Source organism: Chelmon rostratus, chromosome 4 (assembly GCF_017976325.1).
Source record: "Chelmon rostratus isolate fCheRos1 chromosome 4, fCheRos1.pri, whole genome shotgun sequence".
Classification (NCBI taxonomy): Eukaryota; Metazoa; Chordata; class Actinopteri; order Chaetodontiformes; family Chaetodontidae; genus Chelmon; species Chelmon rostratus.
Window position 1 is genome coordinate 6,136,853 of NC_055661.1, and position 13,835 is coordinate 6,150,687.

Here is a 13,835-nt window from a genome sequence, read left to right on the forward strand (position 1 = left end):
ACAGGAATGGTGCACAAACACCCATGAAATTAGCTGATTTCTCTGCTGCAATACTTTACTGTTACATCTACATCACTCCATCAGCAGTGTTGCCCCTGATTTAATAATAAGTCTCCATTCAAAGCAGCAGATAATAATCAGCCCAATGAACCATTAACGATGAAAAAAGACCCACATAATGCCTAGAGCTCTGTGTCCACAGCAGAATTACATAACACTTCACTTCAATAAATGAATATGGATCCTTTACCTTGAGCCTGGTGTGTGCGAGAGCTGCTGGACTCTTTCTCCCCTTCTTTTTAATCACTGCCTCACCCCAGTGTGCGTTTTGGCAGAATGCACCCTCCGTCTAGCCAATGCTGGTGTGTATTTGTACGAATCTGCACAGCTCAGAGCTGAAGATGTCTTGTGTTTCTAATGCCAGCGAGTGGGAGCTACACGCGGCATGCTCAATGGTGTGAAATCGTGGGGAGAGAGAGCAGCCGAGATGGATAGAGGGAGAGGCAGAGGGGGTGGAATCAGAGGGAGACGGAGGGGGAAAAGGGCTTTTTTTTTTTTTTCTTTTTTTTGCACAGGGAACTCTCCAAGGACAACCCGAGGACATCTGTGAAGTGGACAAGCATTGTTCAGTGATGTTGTGGATGGAGAGGTAGAAACATAAATGCAATGCAGGAGGGGAGCTGGGGGTTGGTGTAGACGTCTGGAATTAGACGACTGAAGGCTTTAAACTAAAGGGATTCGAATAACACATTTGCTATTATTTAGTGCTGAATTGATTGCCATTTGTTTTTTGACAGTTTTGCAATTGAAAAATCTTCCATTGAGCAAAGCATCACTCTTGCATAGATAAAACAAGTTATTTGCAGATGTTAAATTGGCTCTCAGAACTTGTTTTCCTATTATATTTAACTATGAATTAAAAAAATTAATTAATTGACATAAAAAAACTGTTAGAACATAAGACAGAGAAAGATAAAGGGAAGTATGATGAGAGGATTAAAACCTAGAGAGGGCAGTTAATTATTGGACACACAGATTATGAGAAACTCTGTGTACTCTGCTGGAAGCACAGACCACAACAGATGCTTTACATTCGGACATAGCTGCATGCTGCACTGAAAACACGCACCCTGCTAAAATATTTTACATAAATGTTGAGTTTCAGCGCAAACGTCATGCAGAAATGAACGTGTTTTGTGAGTGAAGCCTCTACGCGAAGCCCCCATGCAATCAATGTAAAGAATTCTGTCAGGTTAAAGGCTTTCACTTGAAGTGTCACCAGCGTGTGGCGTGCGTGCACAGGAAAGATGTTATGTGACACAGCATGGACAGTGTGCAGCGGCATGAAAATCACATTCATGTGGTATGTGATATTTCTGGTAATCAGCAGCAAGCTAATTGTTTCTGTCACAATGTCTCTCATTTGTCTTCAGTATTTTAAAAATCACCTAACATAAAGCAGACAGGAATTAGGTTTGCACCTTTATTTGCTTGTGCATAAAACCATATGGAAGCTGGTATGTGACAAAACAGAATGAAGAGAGAGGGGAGAACATTTATCTCATTGCAATCTGAAGGGGAAGATATGATCTGCAAGGAGCTGAGAGTATGGAGGAGGCGGCTACACAATTCTTGCCACTGAACAGACACCAAGTGTTACATAAAATCACACACACACACACACACACATAGACACACACAGACGAAGCCATGCAAAGGCACTGCCTACACAAACATGTTCTGATTCTCTGTCCTTCTGTCTCTCTCCTCCTCAGTTTCCAACACACACACACACACACACACACACACACACACACACACACACATTTAAAGGGCGGGGTGGTAAAATGATTGACCCACTTCAGCAATTTACACCATTACTATTGGGAAAGTAAATCTAATCTGAAATCATTTTACAAAAATAAACACAATGTTAAACGAGTCTGCAACAAAATCTCAGGAAAGGAAAGAACAATTTGCTTAAATACGATCAGGATTTTAATCACGGCCCTTAATTAACACCATCCATTATTTATGTGCTGGATATGCATTTGCATGCATATGTGTTTGTGCACATGCAGGTATGATCACTTCAGCTCTCACTGACGACATTTCTCTGGCAGCTTATCCTACGTTAACATGCACCAGCACCAACAGTCACAATCCCTCTTCAGAGAGATTTACACTATTCATAACATTTAGGTTTACCGTGTGCCCTCTCGTCAGGGTAACCTTTCTTCCTACCTGTTCTTGCTGTAAAGGGGCAGCTGTGAGTGCACAGGGTTTAGTATGCTTGATACAAACCAGATTGTACATGTCATCCAACCACAGCCTCGTTCTGACTTCATCACACTGCTTCCTTGATCTCGCTCCAATAACTCTGTGCCGTTTGCATGTTTTTGCAGTGCAGATGTGTATGTTTTGTACAAATGGGCAGAGGCGTTCATCAGATATGAGGTTTTTTTTTTTTTAAGAAACAAGCTCTATTATGCTTTTTTTTAAATGTGTTCTGGCACCTGCATTCAAAGTAGGCCTACATGTCTTAATTCTTAATCATTGAAAAATTGTACTGTGTACCACAAAACTATAAGTTCTTTCCATCTTAATTATGAGCTGTGATGTTAAAAACTGTTGTTTGTAATTAGTGTTAGTAAGCTATAGAGTAAAAACAGAAATCTTCACAACTGCTGATATCAAACATTTATTGGAAAAATGCATTTATGTTAACACTGACCTACAGTAATGTGTGTGACTCATAAATCATTTCGATTCAGTGTTTATTTCCTAGTTTAATCTGACACATTTTTTAAAATAATATTTTCAGCTCAGCTAGTGGCCTTATTTTATGGAAGCTGCAGTTCAGTATTTTAGCTGTATGTAACTTATGCTTGGCTTGTACCATGTTCACATAACTTGGAACTCATACAGACGTTTTCACACTTCATTTTTCTGGCTCAGCATAAATGGATGTTTGTGCCACTGATTCAGCTTCAACCCTTGAACCGGTTAAAAATATCTTCGTACATCCATTTTTCCTCACACTGACTGACTGTGTGGGCGAGCATTTGGCATAGAATCCTCATCAACTGAAGAACTGACCTGTCTGCCAATAAGACACAAGTGTTCCCATATATTTTCCTGTAAACCCTCTCTGATTGGTCTTGCCTCTGTTCCATTCACTGACGATACAAAATTACAACACTGCCGTCTTCTTTAGTGAAAGTGATAAAAGTGAAGAATTATTCAAAGCCAATGAAGGTAACCTCATTAACTGTGAGATTTTCCACCAGGTGTTTTCTTTTAGCATTTCACAGCTTTTCCAGTCTTTTGTTGTCACTGTCACAACTTTTTTGCTGCAACTTGTTGCTGCAATCAAATTCTAAATGAGGAAATCATTTTCAAATTTCAAATTCATTTTGAAATTTCTCAGTTTCAACATTTGATATGTTCGCTTTGTGCTATTTTCAGTGTTTTCCAAATCATCACATTGATGTTTCTTTTTACATTTTACACAGCGTTACAAATTGTTTGGACATGGCGTTATAATCTAAGTAGCTGTGTGAAGAATGCTGAACACAAACTTCAGCTTGAGAGAGAAGTTCAAACCATTGTTAACTTTCTGACCTCACCACAGCTGGCCAATTGCTGTGTAAAGTGGACGTCTGTTTCAGAGAGTTATGAATATTTTCAGATGCTGTTAGACAATTTGAGAAGCTCTTCGTTTAAAGCATCCAGAGGCCCTAACAGGGATGTCTGATATGACTTCAGAGAGAATGGGCTTACTCTCTTGGCACGTTGGCATCGATTAAAGAAGATTAGTCCAATAGAAACTGTGGCATCTTTTTACTAACAGTGCAGAGTGACTCGACATATATCAAAAAGTCAGAATTACACATCGTCTATAAAAGTCCTCTACAGGCCCTGACCAGCTATGCTTAACCAAAGTAAACCAATCAACAAGGAAAAACAAACCTTAAAAACTTCAGTGTCATTTTGTTAAACAGTGTGAATTTAAATGTTAAAACAAGCAATTTAAAAATCCGGAGAAGAGCTGAGAATGCAGACATGAAAAGATGAGACAAGACTGATTTAAAAAGATTAGATTTACAGCAATGTGGCATTAACCTCTCATCAGGATTTTGTGAATGCTCGCAGCCGGAAACAGCGACGGCCATCTTTACAGAAAACACCGGAGCAGCCTGAGAATGTGTCAAGAGAAAACAGAAGCTCTCAACCAGTACATGGGTGATGACCAGCTGCTGCCAGCTGTAGATAATACAGGATTTATAGTAATAACATGGGACAAACCACCCAGAAGTACACAATACATAAAAAAGAAAGAGTGTTTCTAACTAAATTGCACATTAGATAACACATACTGTAGTTGTGCAAAGAGCTAATGAAAGCAAATCCGATCTAAAAACAGTTAGTGCACTTCCGGTCAGGAGTGACACAGCTGCAGGAAAGAAAGGTTTCTTAATTAAGTCTCCTTTCCCAGTCGCAGCTGGCAATTATGACAAATCCATCCCCTGAATCACCCATTATGTGGTCTAAAAATGGCGAATGCCTTTGATTATGCACCTTCACAGCTGAGAGAGGAAACTGTGTTCACATATGAGCTCTGTTTTTTTTTTTTCTTTTTTTGTCTGCAAATGTCATCCGGCAGTGGCAAACATTACAGTGAGCACAAACTCAAAGTATGCGTAATTCAAAGCCCCTTTTCAAATGCGAGGAAGAAGGCCACAAAGAGAGAGCGATGAAAAATGTTCGCCCACACAGCTGACCAGGGATGTGTGACCTTCATGACGCTGCAGCTGGAGAACTTGTATCGTAGGTTTTCCCAGTAAGACGCCGTCTTCGTCTCTCTCCGTCTCTCTGGGTGACTAATCAGAAATCCTCTCCCGGAAACACTTTGCGCGTCATTATTTCATCAAACATTCGTCTTTCATATCATCTGACATGCACATCCTCTCAGCTCTGTTTGTCATTTTACACATTTCAAATGCCACCTGTTAAGAACCTGGAAGACAAAATAACTTGCTTCCTGCTTCCTCTACAATTTTTTTTTTCAAAGTATTCAAAATAATCTTACAGAGTTGTGTTTTATGCAATAGTATATAGATAAGCTTTTGCTCCATTGTTTTTGCCATGGGCTCTAAAGCAGTTATTTTCACGGTTATGTCATTGTTTCATTACGGTGGTACAACATACAAGGTAGCTCATTCTTTCTGTCGTTTTTGCACGATAAAATAAGATAGTGAGCATGGTAAATATTATACCTGCTAACCCTCATCATGTTAACATTGCCATTGTAGGCATTAGCATTAGCATTAATCAAAGCATTTAACGCCACCGTGCTGGACAGCAGAGGCTCACTAGCTTGGCTCTAGACTCTAGACTAAGTCTATAAGTCAATAAGACAATTCATAGTGCCATACATTCCAATAATGTATGTAGTAATGTAATAGTGGCCTATTTTCAAATATTTTTTCTTTCCCTAGACCCAAAAACAATATATATATATATATATATATTTGTCATAATTTAAATATAAGTAGTCGTAGTGAAGTATCCGTTTTGCTAAATTGACATGAAAAAATGAACACCACATTTAATGGGAATGGTTGCAAAAGGTAAAATATATCTTTCTTTCCAAAAGAACATTCCATTGTGGTGAACTCTTCCAGTGTAAAGGTCGGATTTTGATGCTATCTTAATATGTACGCTACCAGTCACTCAACACCTTCTCACTCAATGGTTTTTCTTTATTTTTATTGCTTTCTACATTGTAGATTCATACTGAAGACATCAAAACTATGAAGGAACACATATGGAATTATGTAGTAAACAAAAAACAAACCAGAATATGTTTTATATTTTAGATTTGTGGCAGTACCCCCAGTTTGCTTTGATGGCAGCTTTGCACACTCTCTGTATTCTCTCAATCAGCTTCATGAGGCAGTCACCTGAAAGGGTTTTGAAGGAGCTCCCAGAGGTGCTGAGCACTTGTTGGCTGTTTTTGCCTTCACTCTGAAGGTCCAACTCATCCCAACGTTCTCAGCTGGGTTTAGGTCAGGTGATCTGCCGCAGCACTCCATCACTCTCCTTCTTGGTCAAACAGCCCTCACAGAGTCTGGAGATGTGTTTAAGGTCATTGTCATGTTCAAAACCAAATGATGGTCCGACTAAGCGCAAACCAGATGGGATGCCGTGTTGCTGTAGGGTGCTGTGGTAGCCATGCTGGTTAAGTGTGCCTTGAATTTTGAATAAATCAACAACAGTGTCACCAGCAAAGCCCCCCCACACCTTCACACCTCCTACTCCATGCTTCACGGTGGGAACCAGACATGTGGACACAATCCGCTCACCTTTTCTGTGTTTCGCAAAGACACGGACTCATCAGACCAAAGTGCAGACCTCCACTGGTCTAATGTCCATCCCTTGTGTTTCTTGGCCGAAACAAATCTCTTTTTCTTGTTGTTCTTCCTCAGTCATGGTTTCTTTGCAGCTATTCCACCATGGAGGCCTGATTCACGTCTCCTCTGAACAGTAGATGTTGAGATGTGCCTGCTGTGTGGGCTCTAATCTGAGCTGCTCTGATAAACTTATCCTCTGCAGCAGAGGGGACTTTTGGTCTTCCTTTCCTGGGGCGGTCCTCATGGGAGCCAGTTTCATCAAAGCGTTTGATGGTTTTTGAAACTGCACTTGAGGAAACATTCAAAGTTCTTGAAATCTTCCCGATCGACTGACCTTCATGTCTTCGAGTAATGACTGACTATCGTTTCTCTTTACTCAGCTGAGTGGTTCTTGCCATAATATGGATTATAACAGTAGTCAAATGGGGCTGTTAACTGTGTATCAACCCTACTTCTGCACAACACAACTGATGGTCTCACACACATTAAGAAGAAAAGAAATGAACTCTTGACATGACAAACCTGTTAACTGAAAACCCTTTCAGGTGACTGCCTCATGAAGCTGATTGAGTAAATGCAGAGAGTGTGCAAAGCTGCCATCAAAGCAAAAGGGGGCTACTTCCACAAATCTAACATATAATTCAGTATGTGTTCCTTCATAGCCATGAAATGTGTGTGTGTGTGTGTGTGTGTGTGTATACAGTGTGTGTAAGTGTGTATGAACACACACACACATAGACAACTCTGCTTTACATCAGATCAGTGTGATGTAACTGTTCCATTTTGTCATGTGAAATCCCTGAGCATGTGTAATGTAATAAAAGAAATACTTTGTGACTTCCAAAAATACATTATGCCTTTGTTGACTATTAACTTTCTGCTGTCACACAGAGAGTACTGTGTGGTAGATTTATTGGATGCTTATTTTGGTGTCAAATCCCATCAGTTGATGTTCCAGCGCTTCCCGTTTGGTGTTTATGACCTTCATCTTTATTATTATGGCTGAATGAAGAGAGCCATTATGGCTTACATAAGGAGGAGGCTTACAGAATGGCTAAAACAGGTTTGAGGGATATAATAATACCCCTGGTACACATATACATTCCTACATTAGTGTCCCTACTTTTAAATAGCTTCACCAGTCTAGTCATTGTTGTCGTCTCTGCCTCCATGATTATCTCAGGCTGTCAGATTCAGTTTTACAGCTTCTATGTTAGTCCTTCTCCCCTTTACCCCCATTGGTTTTTGAGATGGGGACCTACGTTTGAGCCCATTTTTGTGCACCATGTTATTTACAATACTCTAATCTCGGACTTAATGAGACTCAAAAGTGTATAAATTGTGCCTGATCAGAGAGAGGTAAACCATTTTAAGTCATGAAAAAAGTTCATCAGATCTAACTTTGGCTTTATAAAGGTTCATAAAGACACGTCACTTTGTGCCTGGGGAAAGTAAATGACCAGACATTTGGTCCTTTTGGGTGGGGCCTCACAATCAAAGTCATTTTTTAATGCAACAATGTATTTATATTGAATAGTTTAATATTATGTAGGTCAAGAATGTCAAGCAAGCAGCTCAGCTCATTTTATTCTACTCTCACATATCTGCTACGCAATGTTGGCAAACATCCACTGAAAAAGTAATATTTTTAAGCATCAAAAAGTGATGTGCTGGCATGTATAGGAAACAGAGGTTACGCCAGCTGCATCTCAAATGCATGTTGCAGTCCCACCTTACCTTTGCGAGTATGGCTCTCGCAGTTTGCCAGTGCATTTCACGCTCACCAAAATTAAGGATGGCATGCTTATAGACTGATGCATAAGGTTTGGAGAGATGTTGGCAACATACAGTGCATAATTAAACAGACTAATTAAACACCATCCATCCATCTCCTCCAGAGAGCATGGGTGGAGATGACTTTGGAGGGTGCAAGATGGAGAGGCTAAGTTTTGGAAATCCTGCTATATTTGCGGTTTGGGCGTAGGACTCCCCCAGATGGATCATATGTTTAGCAACACATCACAAGTCATAGCTCACTTCCCTCTGCTCTTCTCACATACCAGTGAATCATTAGTGTTAACCCACGTGCCTGCCATGTGACAACCTCCGCAGTCATTCTGGCCTGTCCTGGAGGATTGCAGAATTCCACAGAAACCCACAGCGAGACCATCCTGTGTCAGTAAGAGCACAGTGTCATGTTGGCGAGAAGAGGGAAGACCAACATGTCAAAGTGATGCATAAGAAGCTCTTGAGTAATGCAAGGCAGAGTGTAAAGGTGGTGTTTGATCGCTGTTTGATCAGGGAGTGAGAATACTGCAGGGCTTCCCTCTACAACACCAGAAGGCCGCGGGCGTATTCATCATGTGACACCAGGTGTTTGCACTAACATGTCGTTGGTTGTCAGCGAAGATCAAACTGTGCTCAGAAATAGAAATAGGTGGTGACACAGAAGTTACATTTCCTTCAAGGATATCAGAAAACAAGATGCTGAAGAATGTTCAATTGATCCATCAAAGACAGATGTGTTGGACCAGATAGAAAAGCCTCTTCAGTGGCTGATGGAATATTTGGGGGTGCTCAGTGGGAGTGACAAGCAAGAAGCTTCAATAAAAAAATCATAAATAATAAGGACAACGCCTGGAGACAGTAGTGTTGACCAAGAGCTCTATTAAGGGATGTGCCCTGGCTATCATTCCTGACCGCTGCCTGAGCTTCTGGAGCGCCCATGCGTGGCTTCAGCTGTGAAATGAACAAAATTATTGTTCAGGTCTGTTATTTCTAAAAGCACAGTAGCTAAATAAAAGTAATGCCACTAGCATCTAACAAGTGCGACAAAGAAGCACTCTGGCAGCTCCAAGCTCCACAGCTGAATAGGAAAACAAAACAAAAACACTGGTTTTGTGTGTGTGTGTGTGGGGGGGGGGGGGGGGGGGGGGGGGGGGGTACAGTGGAAAATTCTACAAACTGATTCTGCAGAAGGAAAAGGATGGTGGTGGATGATAAGAGACTACATTACTACGAAAGGCTGATGGTCACTGAGCAGTAAAACAGTTCTTCTGAGGAGAAAATGTTCATGTATTTGGTGAAAACAGAGGCCATAAAACAACTTATTCAGCTCATGTGTTAGTGTAGCAAGAGCTTCTGTTCATGCAGCACATTCACCAGTATTTCTTTTTAATTTTTAAAGAGTCAGTCAGTTAAAAACCAAGATTGACATTGTGTGGGTGAATATCTGAGTTTATCTGAGTCTGACCATGCAATGCAAAACTTCTCTAATTCAAGGATGTTCCCAATTACTTTTACAGATTTTCAGGAATATGTGAAACCATTGGCACGCTTCTGTTTTCATCAGCAAAAGCTTATTCTATTGTAAGAAGGACCCTCCTGCAGCAGTAAAAAGTTGCAAATATAAAAAACCCAGAAAACATAATGTAATGAATGTACCTTTTCCTAAAAACCTTGATATATTGCTAAAAGAAGTGGAGTGCAGATGAAATGTCCATTTACCAGATAGATAGATAGATAGATAGACAGATAGATGCACGTCACACTGACAGTGCACGAATGGTACACTTTATGTGGTTTGTATTTGTAGACAAGGTACAAAGAGTAGTGCAAAAACAAATGTCAAACAAAAGTACCTACAAAAAATGTAAAGTACGTCCTTTTAAGTACGTGCATCCACACAAGTTCTGACTTTGTGATCAGGACCTCCTTACTTTTGAACTAGAGTCCTATGAAAAAACAAATCTATTATGTTTTCAGTGATAGCAGTGGCAAAATTAAAGCATTATTACCCTGCATATAACCGGTCGGGTCCATGAGGATTTTAACATGTACGAGGGAGTGAAAACCCGTGCGTCACCAAAGTATTAAGATATGAAGGTCATTAATTGCGTCTATCTTTTGTGTGTCTGCCTCTCATTCAATAAATTCATCCCAAGTGAACTGCAGCTAATTTTCTGTTGTCAGAGAAGAGGGAATGGCTGATAATACTGAGCTGATAATAGTATGAACCTGTTTCCTTGTTTTTCTGATGACACTGTTTATTCAGTGTCTTCCTCTGACAGAGAGCCTGCGGGTTTATATGGAAATTTTAATTCACATGAATAAGCCTCTTTTCCCTGAAATGCTCCTTGAGGAGGCATAAACTGTTTCCTTGAAAGTATGAACGTTACACCTTCTAGACATTCTTATTCCAACCTCTGTCTGACAGCTGCAACGGGTCACTTTTTGCAAGCTGCAGTTAAGTTGACCTCAAAATAACACCAGGAAGTGGTTCTGAAAGGGAGCCACATTATCCCAGTTGGCCTTTTTCCACAGAAGACACTGTGACATGTCACAGCAGGAAACACACAAGTGTGAATACTAAAATGGGTGGTGACTGAATGTGTTCATCAGTCTCAGTTTTGGGCTCATGGTATTGCATATGCTGACTCTCTGTCACACTGACATGGCTTACTGATGATTTGTCCACACACACATGGGTTTGATTTAACAGGATTTTCCCTCCTTCATTCTCAAACAAATCATGTCCACACAAGCACTGTTTTAAAAAAAAAAAAATCTCAGTCCACATGAACGCAAAAACACAAGCACAAGCATGCCAAGCCAACAAGCGGTGATATAACCCCAACTCTAAAGTGATTTTGACCAATCAGAAGCCTGGAAAAGCTATTTCCAGGAGGTTACCTGCAACTAGAGGTCCTACTGCTACATTGTGAATGCTAACATGGCGAAGGTATGACTGGCCTTTGCCAAAGCAGGATTCGTGGCGGTGGGGTTTGTGTCATGGGAGTGTTGGACTGTGTAGCAGTGACCTCTGCATTCTGACCCCTCTGTCAAGCCAGACAACTGCCAGCTGTTTCCATTGTGTCAATAAAATGTCTTTAAGAACCAGTTCACCCAACAACACAATAGATATTGTTTTGCACTAGAAAACTTTTAAAGGGACAAGGACACAATGCAAAGACTGCTGCAAAATAGGAGTAATTTTAACAACATTAAATTATAATGGAAAAAAGCAATAAATGATGCTGGTGCCAGACGAAATGTTAATTGATTGGTTGTTAAGATGTTTCAGTCAGACCAAAGTGGTGGACCGGTCGAGACACTAAGCTAACACTGGCTAAAAATGGCTGAAAATAAAACCCGTCACCTCACAGCATGACACCACCAACTGTCCTTCTACAGACCCGTGACCGATGTTCTGATAGATGCTGTGTTTGGAACCATCTGCTATGTACTACTGATGAACGCGGTAAGCAGCATGCAGTACGCAGCACATACTGCATGCTGTTTTTGGAGCAGTACGCAGCATGAAGGCCAGGCTCAGCCAGTTTCCCGTTTTGGAAATAACAATTACAGGACTCATGGCAAACGCATTACTCACATCACTTGATTACCTGATCTCACATAAATTTGTGGAATGCACTTCACTGCAAATGTAGCGCGAGTTGGAGCGAACGTTATTCCTCCTGGAACCATAATGTCATCCTTGATGTGCTTCAGTCAAACTGTGTGTCTTCTCATGAAACTTGTTGGTTGATGGTGTTTTTGTTGGTGTTAATGTCCTTGCTGGTTTGTTCATATTGGGAACATTTACCCTTTGGCAACAGCTGCATTATTCCAATAAAACACACCAGAGTGAATGTAATGAAGTTACATTCATTACAAAGTCTACAAAGTTACAAAGTCTGCTGCGACTGTGGGGGTAAATGGGCTTTGTGAGCGGGGCTAGCCAGCAGGTGCTTATGGAGCTTCTAATTAATGGAACATTTTTTCGATTCTTCATCAAATTTTGTAAAAAAAATGGCCAATATCAAAAATTCTCAGAGGTGAATTTATTGATTAAAAAAACATCCCGTTGTTGGCCCGGCTGGTTGTTATGACCTCTCCAGCACTTCACCGTGGGACACAGTAGGTGAGGTAGACTGGTCCGACGCATACTGGAGACTTTTGCTGAATCAGTACGACATGCAGGTGTTTTTGGCATTGTGCAGGTTTTGCCTTTGTTTGCATACTACATGCTACATTTTGGCCAAATCAGACAGTATTGCTAGTATATAAAGTGGTTTTGAATACAGTCTCACCAAAACATGGAACCTACCATCCGCTGAGGTATGCACAGGGGTGCTACCACACAAAGAAAAGAAAACACACTAGACACAAGACACAACAGACACTTGGATGCTGTACTTAGTATTGCTGATACCAAAATGTAACTATGGACACCCACACAAGTGCAGACACAAATTCATTAATTTCAACATAATGTCATCTGCTTTAGAGCAAACCGACCCTTCCTCCAATCAAATGCACACCTGATTTCACTTTTATTTAATGAGCAGGTGACCCGCAATAACATAAGCAAGAAAAATAACAGTGCATTTGTTAAAGCTGACTGATGTACTTACCGACTACATAAAAACATTACGGTGATATATTGCTTATATTGGTGATATATTGCTTATATCATACTTAAGTGAACTTGGTAATGTTCGGCCAATTGCTATTCGATATTTTTTAATTTCTCAGCCCTAGTTTTGAGTGGCAAAGAAGCAGCTGCTCCACAACATGTTTAATAAGAGTCTTAATGACAACACCAGACGAAACCAAGGGACATGTCATCATCAAGATATGATTAATTAGCATGTGCGACACATACTATATGCCAGCTCATTCCTGCTAATAGCTGCCCCTGTTATCCATCTTGGAAACTTAATTAACTTACTATTATAATTAGGAATTGTAGGTCAGACGTGATGACACATGCATCATCTGACCGCTTATACAGGGTCATTTCCATTTTTTCTGTCTGCTCTACAGTGTTTATGAATGAGGGCTGAAATTGATAACAGGCGAATACAAACATGCAGAATTACAGCATCAGGTCTTTAGACTGCCTGCTGACAATCGCAGCTCTGAACTGGTTTTAACATGGCCGCTTGACTTCAGCACATGATTAGTCTCCTTCTTTAGTGTTACTTCCTGGAAATATACGGTACATTTGTGCGAGCATGCCCCTAAGAGTGATTTTACACACACAAACATCAGCTGACAGAATCAGATCTTTGTGAACAGTCCCTAAAAAACAAACCAGTCTGTTACCTGGCAACAACATGCTGCTTAAAGATATGCTCCAGCACTTTGTTATTGCACCTCACAGCGCCCCTACCTCACCGGATTTACCCCTAACTTATTGTTGACCGAGCATCAAAACATCAACACCGAGCTGACAGGCGTTTAGAGAGTTTTGGGATGCTGTTACAAAAGCAGGAATCATGCCTTCAAGTGACAACACAGACTGTGTTTTCGAGAAAGACCAGGGATGATGCTCACTGGATGTAATGAGAACAGGTTGTTTGTGACAAATGCTGCACAGCCTCCCCAGCACAGAGCTTACATACAGTACATTAC